We start from the raw sequence: 18,588 nt of genomic DNA on the forward strand, positions 1-18,588 counted from the left end.
CAACAAAAGATACGCCATCTATTAAATTCCGAAATTTTAAGATATAAACAATGTTATTAACAGCGTGTTATCAACATTGTTTATAGGTAGAAGTTAATATTTGAGAACATTCTAATTATGCTTTGAAAAAGACCAGTTTCAATTTCCTAAACTTAAAATATAACAAAAACTCTAAAAATAGCCACACACACACTTAAAAAAAATCTAATTTGGCATTACTAAAATCATAATCAATGATAATTTTCAATTAAAATCGGAAAAAGAGTCACAAGCGAATGAATAATTAAGAGAGAGGGAGAGATCGCAGAAAAAACAAAGAGCAAAACCAAGTGCAATGTTTGTTGCAAAAAAAAAAAGCGCAAAAATTAAAACAAAAAGAACAAAATAAAAGCAAAATTAATAAAAAGTGAAAAGGTTTGTTTGGCTAAATAGCAAAATAATAGCAACAACAACAACTACTGCACGATCGCAGCAACAACAACATTTCAACATTAATCAGCTGTAGCGTTAAGTTGTTGCTGGTTTTTGTTTGTGCAATTTTAGATAATTCTCTTTATTAGTTTGGTTCCTGTTTTATTTTTTCTATTTCATTTAATTTGTTGGTGTTTTTTTTTCGTATTTTTGCAAATGTTTGAGGTTCCTACTACTAACTAAATCGTGTATGTGATCTGTGTGTGATCGTCGTATATTGTTGTTTTTTTTTTTCTTTGCTGTGGTAGTTGTTGTTTTGTGTTTTTTTTTTTTATTATTTCTATTTTGCAGTCGCATTCGCCTACTCTTACTTTAGAATGTATGGGGCCTTAGTTATTAGTTTTCTATGCAACCGTTAAGTCAGTCTCCATTTTGAAACGTTTGTTGTCGTAAAGGTGCTGGCTGGCTGTGAGTGACTCTGCTGAATACTTTTTGCTCATACATAAAAAATTAAAAAAAATAAATTTCAAAAAATTAAAAATAAATTAATAATTTTAGGTATTTTTGTTAATTTTTGTAAAAAAAAGTGAAATTAAATAAATGAATGCTGGATTTATTCCTTTATTTTGTGTACGAAAACATGATTACGCCACGTTTGTTATGTTTAAACGTGTTCTAGAAATACCTATAATGCCTGCATACACTCATAAAAATAGTGACAAATAAATATATTGAAATTGTTAATGTTTTGAAACAAAAATTAAAAAAAAAAATTATAATTATTTAAAATAATTAAATTTTGTTAAAAGAAAATTCCCAAGTGAAAGTGTTTAAATTTTAAAACCCACAAAAATTTTAGTTGACGTCAAATCTTGTTAAACAAAATTTAAATTTTCAAAAAAAAAAATATCAAAAAAAATTGAAAAGGTGTTAATTGCTTTAAGCAGAAAAAAAATCTATAATATTGAAAATAATTTCAATTAAAATTTAAAAATTCGAAAATTTTAAATGTTATTGAAAGTGTCATTAAAAATTTCAAAAAAAGAAAAGTGAAAAGAAGATCAAATTACATATTTTCCCACGGATTTCCACTAATAATTTTGGTTTTGCTTCCCATCTTAGCTTTTCACTTTTGTTCGAATATTTGTCTCAGTGTTTTTATTGGAAGTTGCCAGATTTGCTTAGGCAAACTTGGGTGAGTTTTTATTGTACATATTATGAGTGTGTATTTAGAATTTTATAATGAATTTTTATATCACAACGAAATGTTGTTATAAATACATTTTTATTTTATTTAATGAGTTTATTTATATTATAGTTATTTGCTTGCCCGCTCATAAAATCATTGTAGACTTTATGGCAGACATTGCCAAGAAAAATTAAATAAAATGTATTTTTACATTAAATATTTTTTGTTTTTATATGTTTTGCTTTACTCATGTTGGAAAAATTAAAAATATTTTTTGAATTTTTTTTTTATTTTTTTAAAAAATTATTGTTTTTTAATAATTTGCTAGTATAATCTATTGAAATAGTTTAGAGCTAAAGGAAATGGAAATAAGAGACCCGATCTTGGCTCTATCTTTTTTTCTAAACTTTTCCATCTATTTCAATGCAGTTTTCCCTTTAATTTTGTTTTAAACAATCATAAACTGCAAAGCCTTTTAGCTTGTCTGTAGATCCATCCAAAGTCTTTGGTGGGAATCGAACCCGCAACCCACCGATTAATATAATATATCATGTATCTGAAACTTCATGTTTATGAAAAATCGAAAGTTTGATTACCATCTTTTTTTATTAAAGCTGATTAAAAATTTAATGAACTTAGAAGTTTTTATCAGAAGAGACTTGTACAAGATATAGCTATTTCCATGTGAACAGGATTGATGTTAACCATTCTTTCCACTTTGGGCGATTAATCTTTTTATTTGTGTGATTTGTTCGTTCCACAATTCTGAGTGGAATCCTAAGATCTGCTCGATATTGACAGTCTATGGCTATCTGTCAAATCTTTTGTTTATTATTCAGTCACAAATGTCAAATTAAGTTACACGATTTGCAATCATCATCATTAATTACAGTAGCTTTACTGGTGAAGCGCATTTTTGAATAAATAGCAATGATGACAAGAAAAATTGCGGAATAATGGACGATTCCAACCCACACCAGATGGCAAAGCATCAACAAACAGTTAATGTTTGGTGGGGATTCTGAGCCGACGGTGTCTTTGGTTTATCTTTCTCCGAAAACGATGTTGGTGAGTCATCGTCGTGTATGGCGAACGCTACAGATCAATGATAATCAATTTCTTTTGGCTTGTATTGAACAATATAGACGTGGAAGAAATTTGATTCCATCAGCATGGACATTCTGCATGAACAATTTGAGTGTGTGGTTATCTCACCCTGAGTTGGCTCACCAAGATCTTGCCAGATTTCATTTCTGATGTCTCAGGTCTATGTCAACTCGCAATCATTCGATGCTCTCAACGTCAACATAACCCAGGCCATCGCGATTCCAACCCACACGAGGATCACCAGGTGGCAATGCATCCAAAAACAGTTAATGTTTGGTGCAGATTCTAAGCCGATGGCCAAATTCTTTTGGCCCAAATTGAACAATATAGACATGGACAAAATATGATTTCAGTGGGATGGACATTCTGCATGAACAACTTGAGTGTATGGTTATCTCTCCCTGAAGTGGCTAAACTTGGTCACTAAGATCTTGCCAGATTTCATTTCTGATGTCTCAGGTCTATATCAATCCGCAATCATTCGATGCCAACATAACCTAGGCCTTGCTCCAATTCTGCTCTGATTTAAAACATTTTCTCAGGACCTGTGCAAAGTATGCAGTGACCCAAGTTTCCCTATTGACTATGGCGAACGCTACAGATCAATGACGACCAATTTCTTTTGCCCCAATTGAACAATATAGACTTCGAAAAATGTGATTTCAGCAGGATGGTTATCTCTCGCTGAGATGGCTTGAATTGGCATAAACATTTTAACGATTTGATTTCTGAAGACGCAGCTTTATGCCAATCCGCAATCAACCGGTTGTCTCAACATAACCCAAGTCAACGCTCAAATTCTTATCTGATTTAAAACTTCTTCCCTGGACCTGAGCAAAGTATGACATTATCCAAGTTTCCTCATTGACTACACAACCTTAAAATTCTCCCTACTGTTCATATCTACTAGAACTTATTGAACTGCAAATATTTTACTTTAACTGGCTTATTTGTTTTACACGATCAAGGTTTCCTCTCAATTATAAGCTCATTATAGAACTTTGTGACCGCTTGGGAAACATATTTGCTGGTCACAGTTAGATCACACATTGTTGTGCTCTTGTTGTTTTCTCTCAGTTGCGATCAAGGGCCGAATATTGACGAAGCGCATTCTGGACGTTAAATTTTGAAACAGGATAAATGTTACCACGAACAATGTCTTCCTATAAGGCGTCAATTGTTGCTGGTTTATCAACATAATCCTGTGACTTCACGTTGTCCCACTCGAAATAATCGAGAGGTATTAAATCGCACAACCTTAGAGGACAAATGTCAGGTTCATTTCTCTAAATCAAGTTATAGCCAAAATTTAATTTCAATAAATCAATGGTTACGGTCATCCTGTTGAAACCACATCTCGCCCGGATCAATGGCATCCATATTTTCAAACAAAAAATCAATGATCATGATGCGTTAACGATCTTCATTGATCGTAATTCGAGCTCTGGCTGCATTTTTGAGGAAATAAGGTTCGATGATGCCACAGCATGTAAACCACATTAAACGGTTAATTCTTCTGAATATAATGGATTCTGTAGGGTCTGTTGTGGATTGGTCTCAGTCCATATGTGGCAATTTAAGCCAATAATGAGTCTCATTGCTGAACACAATTTTGTGATAAAACATCGGGTCAGCTTCTATCTGTTCTAGAATCCAATCGGCAAAAGAATGACGCTACGATGGTCTCGTGGTTTTAATTCCAGAATCAACAGGGTGTAGGCCATGATCTTTGCTCAAAATTCTCCACGTACAGAGCCCCAATTTCTGTGACCGTCGACGAATCGATAAACTTGTATCTCCTTGCACACTTTCGTTTACAGCAGCGATACTATCTTCAGTACGCATAATGCGCTTCGCCAAGAACATCCGCTGTGGCCATATGCCAGAAATCATACTCAAATGTTAATGATCTTTCGAATAAAAAAATTGTTTGAATTAAAATTCAAGTACTTTTTTGTGTTAATATTTTTCTAAATTCAAAATTTTTTTTCTTATTGGGTCAAAATATATGATGATCAATCATTTTTTCTAGATCATTTTTATGTTTTACTTATATTGCATTTTGTTTTTGTTTATAAAATGTTATTACAAAAAAGAATTTTAGTATTTAACTCATTCGCACATTGAAAAATTTACTGCGTTATCAATCGCACACACATGATAATTTCAAGTTCATTATCAGTTCAGTTTTTTTTTTTTCTTTCTCAGTTCTGATAATAAAGTCAAGTCATTAAATAGAATTAAATAGAAAAAGTGAGTAGCGTTATCAGTGTTGAAAAAAAACGCATGTGCATTATTAAATAGCCGGGTTATTAAATATATGTACCTACAATACATACATTTACTTTTATAAATGAATTTTCAGTTGCTTGTTTTGCACTTATGATAAGAAAAAACAGCTGACTTACTAAAGCGAAGTCTATAATTTAAAATGCTGTAGAAAAATTAGTTAAAATTAGCAAGCAAATGAGCCGCCATGAACAACATATTTACACACCTTTTTTCCAATTTTGTGATTTAAAAAGTAACGCCTCTTGTTTTTTTTTTTTTTTCCTGAAATTTTCATGCATATATTTAAAGTTTTCTCACACCCAAACTCTAGCTAGACATACAATTTAATTGTGGTAACAACATTAATACAAACTACCTTCACTCCTTATTATTTCTATGTTAGTTTTCCATTTTCTCTTTATATTGTAGAAGAAATAGAAAATCACACACTTGAATGTTGTAACCAATGTCCCATTAAATTGTAATTGTCACAGTTTTTTTTTTTTTTTTATTTATAAAAAAGAATTGTGTTTATTTCCCTTGTCATATATAGAGTTTTGAGTCTTTTCTTTACACACTTTATAATTGTTAAAGTTCTGTGTTTTTGAGGAAGATGGTTTTATAGAAACCTTTATGTCTGCAATTGGCGGTACATGTTAAAAGGTTTATCAAAGCTGGGAAAGTGGTAAAGCAAAAAAAAAAAAGAAGGCTGTTCCCCCAAGGAACCACAGCAACACACCAACTATTTATTTATAACGAATGTGTAAAACAGATTGGTTTGTAACCACTCTCTTTTGGAGTTTTATATGATTTGCATACTTAAAGTCAATGGCGTAAAATAGACTTTGTAGATAGTCGTCAAAGTCTCAACGACCAAAGAGGACTCTACAATGACACTTGAAGCAATTTGAAATATTAGTTTCAATTACGGAAGACATTAACTAAATTACTTCAGCATGTGCCGCTGAAGGACACTGATTGATTACTGAAGCTTATGGTGCAAGAAGTGCGCGGTTCAGAAGTGGTGATTTTGATACGGAAGACAAATATTGCTCATGCCAGCCAGAACTGGAGGCATTACTCCATAAAGATTGTTATAAAACTCAACAAGAGCTTGCAAAATCAGTGGAAGCTACTCAAGTAGCAATTTCAAAACTTTTGCGAGCAGCAGGATTCATTCAAATGCAGGGAAATTGGATACCATTCGCATTGAAGCCGATAGACCTTCAACGACGACGCTATAAAAGAAAACCAGAGCCAAATATCCATGGCTCTAAGGAAATGCTCTGTATTTGGTGTGAGCAAAAGGATCCCATCTATTGTGAGCTGCTGATATGTGACCATCATAGGGAACCTGCACCAAACGCAACTGATTCGTTTGAAGCGAGCATTAGCCGAAACATGGCCAGTCATGAAATCATAATATTCCATCATGACAACTCTCGTCCACATTTTAAATGTTTCCTGTTTAAAAGTATTCGAGCCGAAAAAACTGCTCATCTTTTGAGGCCAAGAACGAATCAAGACAATATCAGATACTCTGTTCCAAAGTGAAGCGTGTCCCAGAGAGAGAAAGAGAGCATTCAGCATCGATCGAAACAAATAGTAGTAGGGTGAGACAAAACTACCTAACCACTTCATTCTAAATACTTTTAAACAGGAAACATCCAAAATGAAGTGGTTGGGTAGTTTTGTCTCACCCGTTTTATAGTCCAGACCATGCCCCGTCCGCCTACTATTTGTTTCGATCGATGCTGAATGCTGTCTCTGGGATAAGCTTCTCCTCAGAACAGAGTATCCGATATTGGCTTAATTCGTTCTTGGCCTCAAAAGATGAACAGTTCTTTCGGCTCGGATCTATATGTGGCCAAAAAATTAGAAAATGTCATAGCTCATAATGACCAATAATTTGAATAAATTTATATTGTACAAATGTTTTCAAATTAAAAGATAAAAATTTTGAAAAAAAATCCCGCATTTTTAAGTCATACACCCAACACATGTGGGACTATGGAAACTGAAGTTTAGCAGTCGAATGTGCTCTGAATTTACCTTTCAAATGCTACCAAACACAAGAAGATGACTTTACTTTTGGATAAGATTTTCATATTTAAACTTTTTAGCCCACTCTAGCGTATGATTAATATTAATTGTGGCATAATTTACATTTTGTGAATTAAAAAGTTAAATTTCTAAGTAATTTTGACAATGTAAAAAGCAAGTTATTTAAAAGACCTCAATTTAACTGATTTGAAGAGAAAATTCATTTAAATTTATAAATAAATCATGAAAAAACGGTTTTGAAAATTAGAATTAGAAAAAAAAAAAATCACAAGTAGAACTTGATAACGACGAATTCGATAAAATGTCAGCTCTAAACTCACTAACAATTACAATCTCTGCCACTATTTATACACTGCGCTTTTCGGACAAAACTAGAATATTCGATTTCTAGAGCTTTCAATATTAATATTAGCAGCTTAAACATTTAGTGTTGCCATACTAACAATCAATGCTAATAACTGCTTGCTATCAACATTGTTGATCAGTAAGAAGCTTCTAGGGATGGACATGTTTAGGATAAATACAAGTCGCTAATGCAAATTTGTAACAGTTGATTTTTGTTTCAAATAATTTGAAGTTCAAAGAATCTTTTATAATGTTTTCCAAACCTAAACTTTTAGCTCTAACAAATTATTCAATTAGTTACAAACACTTCCTATTTGTATTTGGTACATAGATCCAAACAAAGGTGCGTTAAAGATTTCCAATAAAAAGGCAAACAAAACCAAATCCCCAAAGAAATTATAAAATAAAATTTTCAATTTAGTTGCTATTTATGCAAAAACAAATAAGATTTCGTTCTACAGGCTGCAATGTTTTACGATGTTTCAATTCTTTTTGCCAAACACCTCTAAACCGTGGGAATTTAGTTGGATGATAATGTTGTTGCTGTTGCTATTTGCTTTGAAGCTTTGTTCTCTATTCCTCTTGCCAGCTTGAGGGTTTCAAAGTGATAATGACTTTGTAAGATGTAAATTATAACAACAATAACAACAACATTAAGCAAGCAGCCACAAACAAAATGATCTACAACTACTGCAGCAACAATTGTAACAGAGAATTGAAATGTGCAACAAAATAAAACACTGCCTGGTGGTATTCAAAACTAAGGTGTGGGTTGTGCGAATGAATGAATGGATGAATGGATGCTCGTAATAATACAATAATAAAAACAAGCTGAAAATCTTAAATTTATAAATTATTACAAGCCAACCACAACTAAACAGAGAATATAATTTACAAGTGTATGAACAAAAACTAAAGAAAAAAATTAAATAAAAAACTAATTTTTTATACTATAAACATACAAACAGCACAACTGAAATGATGTATATGGGGGATTTCATGTCAAGTGAACCAACTTTTGAAATCGATGTTTACGGATTGGTATGAAATTTTCACCTCCTCTAACTCATAGAGTTCTCTACCGATCTTGTGTCTGAATTATGTACTATCCAATAGAATTAAACTTAGTGCAGTTGGTTCACTTGACATGAAATCCCCCATATATATTTGTAGGCAAAAACATAAGTATCTTTTAGTTCACTAAATATGTATCTATAAGTAGGTACGTGCACGTACATACAAATACATTCTACTTACTCGTACCTATTTGCAAAAAAAAAAAAGAAATACACCTCGTGTTTAGAGATATGCAAATTTATTATACATTTTATTTATTTTTATTTTTTTTTTGTTGCTATTTTTTTCCTCTAAATGTGATGTGATACGCTGCATTAAACATTTGCGTTGCTTTGATTTAGTTTTGTTGTTTTTTTTTTCCTACTTCTACGATTATTCATATTCTACTTGTTTTGAAAGCCAAAAGGTTTCTTCTAATAATATGATTTAAACGTGTGTATACGTAACTACATCCAGTCTGTACCACTGCCCTCCCTCGCATTTTATTATTACATTTTCATTATTAGTTTTAAATATCAGCTTTAGGAAAGATATACTTACTTACTTATGCCAGCGAGAGCATGTGTTGTGCTTTATTTTTTTGCGTTTTTACAAATTTGTTAAATCAATGAATGGGAAAATGATTTATTTTATTTGGTATTGGTTACCGGGCTGGCATATTAATTCATTAGATGTGTATCTGTTTCTATTTTGGTTTCGGAGATCATATTGAATTGTAATTAGACACAATGTTGAAGAAATGTGTTGGGCATGTGTTACGATAATGACTAGCAAGCTGACAAATGCAAACGCAATTTCAAGTTACGGCTGTCTGTCAAAGAGTGACAAAATCGCTTCGATAATAGAGTTCTACCTGCCTAAATTGGATGATATTGCATAAGGATTGAACAACATGATCAATTATTAGACATTTCCTGGTCATGTACTTGCTCGTTTCGAGGATCAGAATTGGCCTCCTAGATCGTGTGATTTAAAGCTATACGATTTGTTTCTATAGGGTTATTTGATATCAGAGGTCCATGCCAACAAGTCCAAAACCACGTGCTTTATGTATGAGACATTTCTTGGTCGTGTATTTGATCGTTTCGAGGATCAGAATTGGTCTCCTAGATCGTGTGATTTAAAACTATAAGATTTCTTTATATAGGATTGATTGAAATCAAAGATCCAAGCCAACAAACCCAAAACCAACCGCGTTTTGAAAGATTTTATTCAACAGCATCAACGGAATTTGCAAAATGATCATGGAAAATTTCGAGAAAAAAAACAGTACAAGTACAAGGAATGCCATGGACGGTAGGTAACTCTGTTTTAAATACTTTTGATTAAAAAAAAATCTTGCGCAAATTTTGAGACACCCTTTATTTAACATACCCACATAACTCGATACTTTCTTTTAATATCTACAGCAACAATAAAAATAACAAAAATTAAGTAAAAGTTATCAATCTCCACTTCTGAACAAATTATATTTTTTTTAATTTTAATTTTCAAAATCATTTTTTAAAGATTTATTTATAAATTTAATTGAAATTTCTCTTAAATTAAGTTTAACTGAGGTCTTTGCAATAACTTGTTTTTGTAATTTAAGCAATTGCGGCAAAAATGTATCATGTTAAATTAAAAAATGTAAAATAAGTCATAAATAATATTAATCATACGCTAGGGTGGGCTCAAACGTTTAAATTTAAAAAATCTTGACAAATAATGGAGTTATATTCTCATAGTTGGTGTCATTTGAAAGGAAAAGTTCCAAGCTATATTTTAACGCAACCTAATGCCTGATCGTCCTTATCAAACTACACTTTTGAAAAAAAAAAATAAATTTAATTTTCAAAACCATTTATTCAACATTTATTTATAAATTTAATTGAATTTAGTTTAAATTAAGCTTAACAGAGGTCTTTTAAATAACTTGTGTTTGTAGTTTAAGAAATTGCGGAAAAATTTATGGTGATAAACTTAAAAATGTAAATTAAGTCATAAATAATATTAATCATACGCTAGGGTGGACTGAAAAGTTTAAATTAAAAAAATCTTGACAAATAATAGAGATATCTTCTCATATTTGGTGTTATTTGATAGGAAAATGTTCAAGTTATATTTTAACGCTACCTAATGCCAGATGCTTATTGGAAATAGGACTTTTATCGAATTCGTCCTTATTAGCTCCACTTTTAAACATTTTTATTTTTTAAATTTTAATTTTCCAAAGCATTTTTTAAAGATTTATTTTTAAATTTAATTGAATTTTCTTTCAAATTTAGTTTTAAATAACCTGCTTTTTTAGTTTTTGCAATTGCGGAAAAATTTATGGTGATAAAGCTAAAAATGTAAATTAAGTCATAAATAATATTAATCATACGCTATGGTGGTTTCAAAAGTTTAAACATAAAAATCTAAAAAAAGAAATAGAGATATCTTCTCATATTTGGTGTCATTTGAAAGGAAAACGCTCAAGCTATATTAAGACGCTATCTAATGCCAGATGCTTTACAGGATATCGCAAGTTTATCTACCTTAAAAACATTCAGATTTTTTTCAAATTCAAGATTTCTTTATAAATTTAATAGAGTTTTCTCTTAAAGTGATTTAAACTGATGTCTTTTAAATAAATTGTTCTTTTAATTTTCGAAATTTCGTGCAAATTTATTGCATTAAACTGAAAAATGTAAATTATGTCATAATTAATATTAATCATACGCTAGAGTGGTAGCTAAAGTTTAAACATAAAAAACTTGGCGAAAAATTGAGCTACTAACTACTACTGAATGCCTATAGACAGCAAAGCGTAGTAGTAACTTTTTTAAACAGCTTTCCAGAGTATTTTTTCAAGGTTATTTCATATGTTAAAGGACCGTCGGAAGTTGATTACTTATCATTTAGGAAATTATTTATATACAATTATAAAACTAAAATGTTTGAATAATTTATCTCTTTTTTTTGTGTTTGCTCTTGTTTAAAGAACTAAAAAGTGTTTAAAATAATTTTTGGCACTTCATATACCCTCAGGCTTGTATGCATCATTTCTATTTGTAGGTTCGAAAAGCACTAGAAATATCGCATAACTATACAAGACACCTGCAAAAGAATTTACCTCAAAAAAAAAAAGAAAATAAGACAAAAAATTTGCCACAAAATATTTTCAAATAAAAGAAATACAATCTATATTATAAGGGATATTTTGTATACGTAAAATTTTTCACTGCGAATGTTTAAGAAACATTATGCCATCATCATCATCAAAAAGCCAAAAAGTAAAACAAAAACCAAACACATCAATTGTCACTATAATTTTAAACAAAAGAAAAGTCAGTATTTTGTGTGGAATGTTTTTTTTTTAAAAAAAATATCCTTAAAGTTCTTAAAACAATTTAATCAACTCAAGCCTGAACAAATTTCTAACTAAATTTATTAAAAATCATATCAAAAAATTTTTCTGAAACCTATTGGAGATAATTGTGTTCACCTAAACATAAATATTTTGTATAAAAATAATTTTCAAATTTGGTGGCAATTTTCTTTCTGAAATATTAATTAATATATAATTATTGTATTTTTATTAGCTGTCCGGCAGTCTTTGTTATATTATAGTCTTTAAATTTGTTGAATCTCTTAAAAAATAACCAAGATATTGACTAAATTGTAGATTTAGTCATAATTAATATTAATCATACGCAACCGAAGATACAAAATTTAAAATGTTAAAAAACTTTTTAAAAACTTGAGCTATCTTTTCGAATTTGGTGTCATTTGAAAGGTAAAAGTTCAACGAATATTCGACCTTTAATGAAGGATGCTTATTGACTGGAAAATATGGAAATACTTTTCCATCAATAAAATGTTTTATAGAACATTTTTCGATTAACAAAAATTAAAATTTTATGTTTCTTGTTGCCCAATTAGAATTAGATGTACAAATTTTGTAGAAACATCTTGGAGATAATTGTGTTCTCCTATCCATAAATATTTTTATAAAAAAAATAAACTTCAATTTGGTGGTAATTTTGTTTATGAAATATTATTGAATATATAATTGTTATATTTGTTGGCAATTTTCTTTATAAAATATTAATTAATATATAATTATTGTATTTTTATTAGCTATCTGGTAGTCTTTGTTATAATATGGTCTTTAAATTTGTTTAATCGGCTAAGAAATAACCAAGTTATTGACTAAATTGTAAATTTAGTCATAATTAATATTCATCATACGCTAACAAGGGCTCATAGATTAAAATGTTAAAAAAACTTGTTAAAAACTTCAGTCATCATTTCGAATTTGGTGTCATTTGAAAGTTAAAGCAGTATTCGACCTCTATGTAACGATGGATAATTATTGACTGGAATAGAGGGAAATACTTTTTTCATCAATAAATTGTTTTATAGAACTTTTTTCGATTAACAAAAATTAAAATTTTATGTTAGTTGTTGCAATAATGTAAAACAAATAATATTAGTATAATTTAATTAAGAGTTACAGGGATATTGAATGCCATAAAATTAATTTTTTTTAATTCAAATTTTTTTTTGGGAAAAATTTTTAAAAATTATATCAAAAAAATTAGTGGAAACATCTTGGAAATAATTTTGTTCTCCCTCCCATAAATATTTTTATAAAAATAAATTAAAAAAAAAATTAATTTCAAATTTTCAGGCAATTTTATATATGAAATATTAATAAATATATAATTTTTATATTTTTAGTAGTTATCTTATAGAATTTGTTGTATTATAGTCTTTAAATTTGTTTAATTGCTTGAAAAATAAGCAAGTTATTAACTAAATTGTAAATTAAGTCATAATTAATATTAATCATACGCTACCAAGGGCTTAAAATTTAAAAACTTAAAAAACTTGTGAACAAATTAAGTTATCTTTTCGAATTTGGTGTCATTTGAAAGGTAAACGTTTAGGCAATGTTTGACCTCCGTTTAAAGATGGATACTTATTAACTGGAATAGTTGGAAATACATTTTCAAATAGGTTTCTTACTTTATTAAAACATAACAATCTGAGAAATCTGTAGGAATAAATTGCTTTAGGGCAGGGCTGTTTTGGTTCGTTTCCAACCATTGACACACTCTTAAAGCTTTTTATTATTGTTTTATATTTCGAATTGTTTCTTCTGTTTCAAAGAAATCAATACATATTATAAATTTAAGTGTTCAACTGCAATGTTGTTTGTAGTCTGTAATTATTTGCAATTGTATGTATTTATAGGTATGAGTACGTACCTCATATCATATAGAATACATGTTGATTTATTTTATTTATTTTTTTTTTACATTTCGTAAAAGTTGTACACATTTTATATAATTGTTAATGTTAGTTGTTGTTGTAATTTGTCTTAAACCCTTTACATTGTTTTTATAATCGTATGAGTACGAGTACGAGTATTTTCGAATTGTATTTTACACTTGTTGGTTTTAATTAAAAAATGCAAGTATGTATTCATTACATGGCAGCATTTCATTTCATTGCACTTGCATAGCCAATTGTCGTCAGCAGTTGCAATTGTGTTCTTAGACATTTTGTGTGTGTATTTTCTTTAGTTAGTATAAAAATCTCTAGTAAGTTTAAACATTTTGTCACCCTTGAACTTTTTGTTGTTTGTTAGAGGAGATGGAGATGAATGTACAAACAACATGTGAAGATTTTAACTTATTTATTCATACTTGTCACGATTTTCTAGTGCTGTTTTGTTCTACGCCATCGTCATCATCAGTTTTACCCAGCATCCATAAATATTTAGTTGGAATTAATCAGAAAAAAAATCGTTTAATTTAAAATTCTAATAAATTTTTACCGGTACTTAAAGTTGTCTTTAATTGTTATGACATCATATAAATCGTGTTGGTTTCGTATTGTCATGTCAATAATGTTCTCATAATGTGTTAATGTGGAAATGTGTTTTTTTTTAGAAATTATCGAGAAGTTGTGTTAAATAAATAAGCATTTATGCTAAAATATGCGAATTTGAGTTAGAGATTGTTGATAGATGTAAAATTAATAAACAAAACAAAGATTATTTTCAGTCAATCCTATATTTTGTTGAACATTTTTGTTTTGCAAATAAATTTTCAATATTTTTGATTCATATTATTTGTTTTTAAGCTAAATTAATGTGTTTAAAGTAATCTGGTTTTTAAATTTTCGAAATTGCCTAACAACTAACCAAGTTTTACATGAAAATGTAAATTAAGTCATAATTAATATTACTTATACGCCAGGGGGTAAACAAAAATTTAAATTTATAAAAATTAGACTTAAAATAAATTTCATTTGATATTTTCATTTGATAATATTGGGTGTATACAAACTTAATTTACTTTGTTCTGAAGAGAAGCTTTTCTGAGAGAAAGCATTCTGAATCGATCTAAACTAATAGTAGTAGGACGGATCAAGGTTTGGACTATAAGACGGGTGTGACAAAACTTACCAACCACTTCTTTCTAAACAGGTATGGCCTAGCGTTGTCATGATGGAATACTACGGTTTCATGTCTGGCCGCATATTACGGGTTTTTTCGACCAAATTATATTTAAAAATTAAAGCGAACATATAAAAAATATAGCTATCTCTCTGAATTGAGTTTTATTTGACATATAATAGCATTATTTTTTACTATTAGCCTTATTTAAAACTAGAAATAGAAATGGATTTATTTTTTTTTTATTCTTATGTTCAAAACCATTTTGTCAAGATTTGTAGCAAAATTTATGTTCATTTTCATTTAAAATATGAGAAATTAAATACTTGTCTATGATTTGCTATTTAAATTTTGTCAAACGGCTAAAAATTACCCAAGTTATGCTCAAAAATAAAAATTAAGTCATAATTAATATTAATCATACGCCATGGGGTGTCTGAATTTTAAACTTTAAACAATTCTAGGAAATAGTAAAGTTATTTGCTGGATTTTGGTGTCATTTGAAAGAAGAAAGTTCAAAGCTTGTTTTGGCAGCTAACTAATGTTGGCTGCTGCTATTTAGGAAATGGGAAAATTAGTTAGGAAATAATTAGCAAACTTAATTTATTATAAAACACAATCTAAGTATTTTTTATTTTGTTACTAGAATTTTTTAATGATTTAGGTATTATCAAGCCAATTTTTGATACTCTGTTCTGAAGAGAAGCTTTTCTAAATGAGAGCATTCTGAATCGATCGAAACTAATAGTATTAGGACGGATCAACGTCTGGACTATAAGGCGGGTAAGGCAAAACTTACCAACCACAAACAAAAAAAATAAAGCTATCTCTCTGAATTGAGTTTTATTTGCCATATAATGTCATTATTTGTTCTTATTAGTTTCTATTTAAAACTAAAAATAGAAATGGTCTTTAATTTTTTTTTTCCTAATTATACCCTACACCACCATAGTGGGGAGGGTATTATGCGTTTGTGCAGATGTTTGTAACGCCCAAAAATATTAGTCTAACACCCACCTTAAAGTATACCGATCGACTTAGAATCACTTTCTGAGTCGATTAAACGATGTCCGTCCGTCCGTCCGTCCGTCCGTCTGGTTGGCTGGCTGGCTGGCTGGCTGGCTGGCTGGCTGTCCATGTAAACCTTGTGCGCAGAGTACAGGTCGCAATTTTGAAGATATTTCGATCAAATTTGGTACATATTACTTTTTCGGCCCAAGGACCAAGCCTATTGAAACTGGCTGAAATCGGTCCATTATTTCACCTAGCCCCCATACAAATGTCCCCTCGAAATTGGACTTTATCGGTCATAAATATTTAATTTATATATGTATCTACACAAATTTCGCTCCAAATAAGTTTTATATATACAAAATTCATGTCACCAAATTTTGTTACGATCGGTCCATAATTAGTCATAGCTCCCATATAGACCCGCTTCCGAAAATCACTTTAAAGTGCATAAATCGCTTAAAAATGTTGGTATACACACAAAATTCAACATAGTTAACTTTAATATAGACATAAATCACACGACCTAATTTTATGGTGATTGGTCCATAATTGGTCATAGCTCCCATATAAGGCCCACTTCCAAAAATCACTCAAAAATATAAATTATTGATATTTTAAAAGAAAAATATTTTTACTCATTTACTTGGTGTAGGGTATTATATGGTCGGGCTTGACCGACCATACTTTCTTGCTTGTTTTTATTTTCAAAACAATTTACTCATAATTTTTAATAAAATTTAAGTTAACATTCTTTTAAAATTTGTTAATTTAAATACTTCTCTATCAGTTACTGTTTAAATTTTGTAAAATGGTTAAAAAGTAACCAAGTTATGCTCAAATGTAAAAATTAAGTCATAATTAATATTAATCATACGCCATAGGGTGTCCAAAAATTTAAACTTTAAAAAACTTAGGAAATATTAAAGTTATTTGCTGGATTTTGGTGTCATTTGAAAGATGAATGTTCAGACTCTGTTAAGCTTCTAACTAATATATGCTGCTGCTATGTAGGATAGGGGAAAATTAGGTTTTTTGAAACAGACATAATTTTTTATAAAATACAAAATATTTGTTTTTCTATTTCTTACTAGAATTAATTAATGAGTTAGTTATTGCTGCTCTGAGCATTTATTATGGGATTAAAAATTTCCTGTTTTTGTAGTATAACATCCCATTATTTTCTTATGTCTCTAGTTATAGGAGTCAATATAGTTTTCATTATTCACATATTTTTTAATCACTGTAAATTCTTCTCTTAATAAATCATATTTTTCTTTTCAATTTTCATTACAGGTAAGTGATTCCAAGGAAATTTCCATCTCGTTTTTATTTTCGTTAATCAAGTGAGTGAGTAAAAAGAAATCATTTCAAAATTTATTTTTGCCCAAAATATAATTTATAATTGATTTATTTTCGGCATAAATACACAAACACTCAAACGTAAAACTATTTTTAGTTAAAATATTTGTATAGTTTTTTTTCCCCAAAAAAACGATTTCCTCGTTCACAAGAGAAACGTAATGGATAAAAATTCACACGCCTACACAGTTTGGATTAAATTTATATGAAAATGACTACCGTCATGAGTACTAACAGCAGCATGTTGCTGCTGCTGCATACCATAACAACATGTGAATGCTTTTGTAACGAAAAGACAAACAAACAAACATTAACGTTGCGGCATTACAGTAGCTCAACACAACTCAAAATTAATTGACAGTATCATGAGCATACAAAATAAGTAATATTTAATAGAATTTCGCCAACTCTATGTTAAACTTAAACTGACATTTCTTTTATAGATTTTTACACTAAAAATTATCAACATTTGCAGCTTCTCTTTACTTATATTTCCCGCTAAATTTTTAAGAAAAAAAAACTATAATTTAAGCAATATTTTGGTAATTGTTTGCTTTTAAAGCTATTCACTGCACTTTTTTTTTTGCCATTTTTGCATTTTATTTATTATAAATGCGTTTTTCCACTGAATTGTTAAACATATTTTTGCTTTTAATGTGAATTTTTGTTACATTGAAATTTTGTGTTTCCTTCAATAATAGAAAATCCAAAATAAAAACCATCCATTAATTTTTAAAATATGCGTCAATCAATTATTGATGTGTTCGTTTCATTTCAAATTTTTTTTCTTCACATGAATGTTCAATTCAAAAACCACTCATTCCTTACTTCCAACCATGTTAAAATATACTGCTGCTTATTATGTAATTTATGATTGATAGTTCTGTTTTTTTTTTGGTTGTTCGTTTGCTTATATTTCTGACTCAAAATATCTATAGTTTTTGTAGTAAATGTTTGCATATTTTAATTTTTAGTTTATCTTTTCATAATTCTTAGGAAAAAAATATTTATTTATTATTACCCAAATGATTATGATCAATTTTAAAGGTAAATCTATCAAGATAAACTACCTTTATGTTTACAAATATTAATAAAAAATTATTCACATGACATTTAGTGTAATAAATGTATGCATAAATGTTTAAGAAAGATGTCAATTTTTGATATTACTGGCATATAAGGGCTAATTAAGCTATATTTATAAAAAAAATTTGCAAAAGTTCATGTTTAATTGTAGATTTCTTATAAAATATTATGTTGTTGGCCTTTATTTGGGAAGCTGCATCTGTTTTTAATATTTTAGTTTTTGAATTTTGTT

The 18,588-nt window shown here is 29.3% G+C and overlaps 1 protein-coding gene across 6 annotated transcripts in view; it reads left to right on the plus strand.

Annotated features, from left to right (window-relative positions):
• The window catches only part of mamo (maternal gene required for meiosis), a 595,590-nt gene that overhangs the window by 263,264 nt on the left and 313,738 nt on the right, over positions 1-18,588 (plus strand). For 2 of the 6 annotated variants that reach the window (XM_065509716.1, XM_065509715.1), the window contains exon 1: positions 741-1,606. The exons of the other annotated variants lie outside the window; for them this stretch is intronic. The gene's annotated coding sequence lies outside the window, so the exon portion shown is untranslated. Of the gene's footprint in view, positions 1-740; positions 1,607-18,588 lie in introns of those variants that run through there. 6 annotated transcript variants of the gene reach the window in all.

This window comes from Calliphora vicina, chromosome 4 (genome assembly GCF_958450345.1).
Source record: "Calliphora vicina chromosome 4, idCalVici1.1, whole genome shotgun sequence".
Taxonomy (NCBI): Eukaryota; Metazoa; Arthropoda; class Insecta; order Diptera; family Calliphoridae; genus Calliphora; species Calliphora vicina.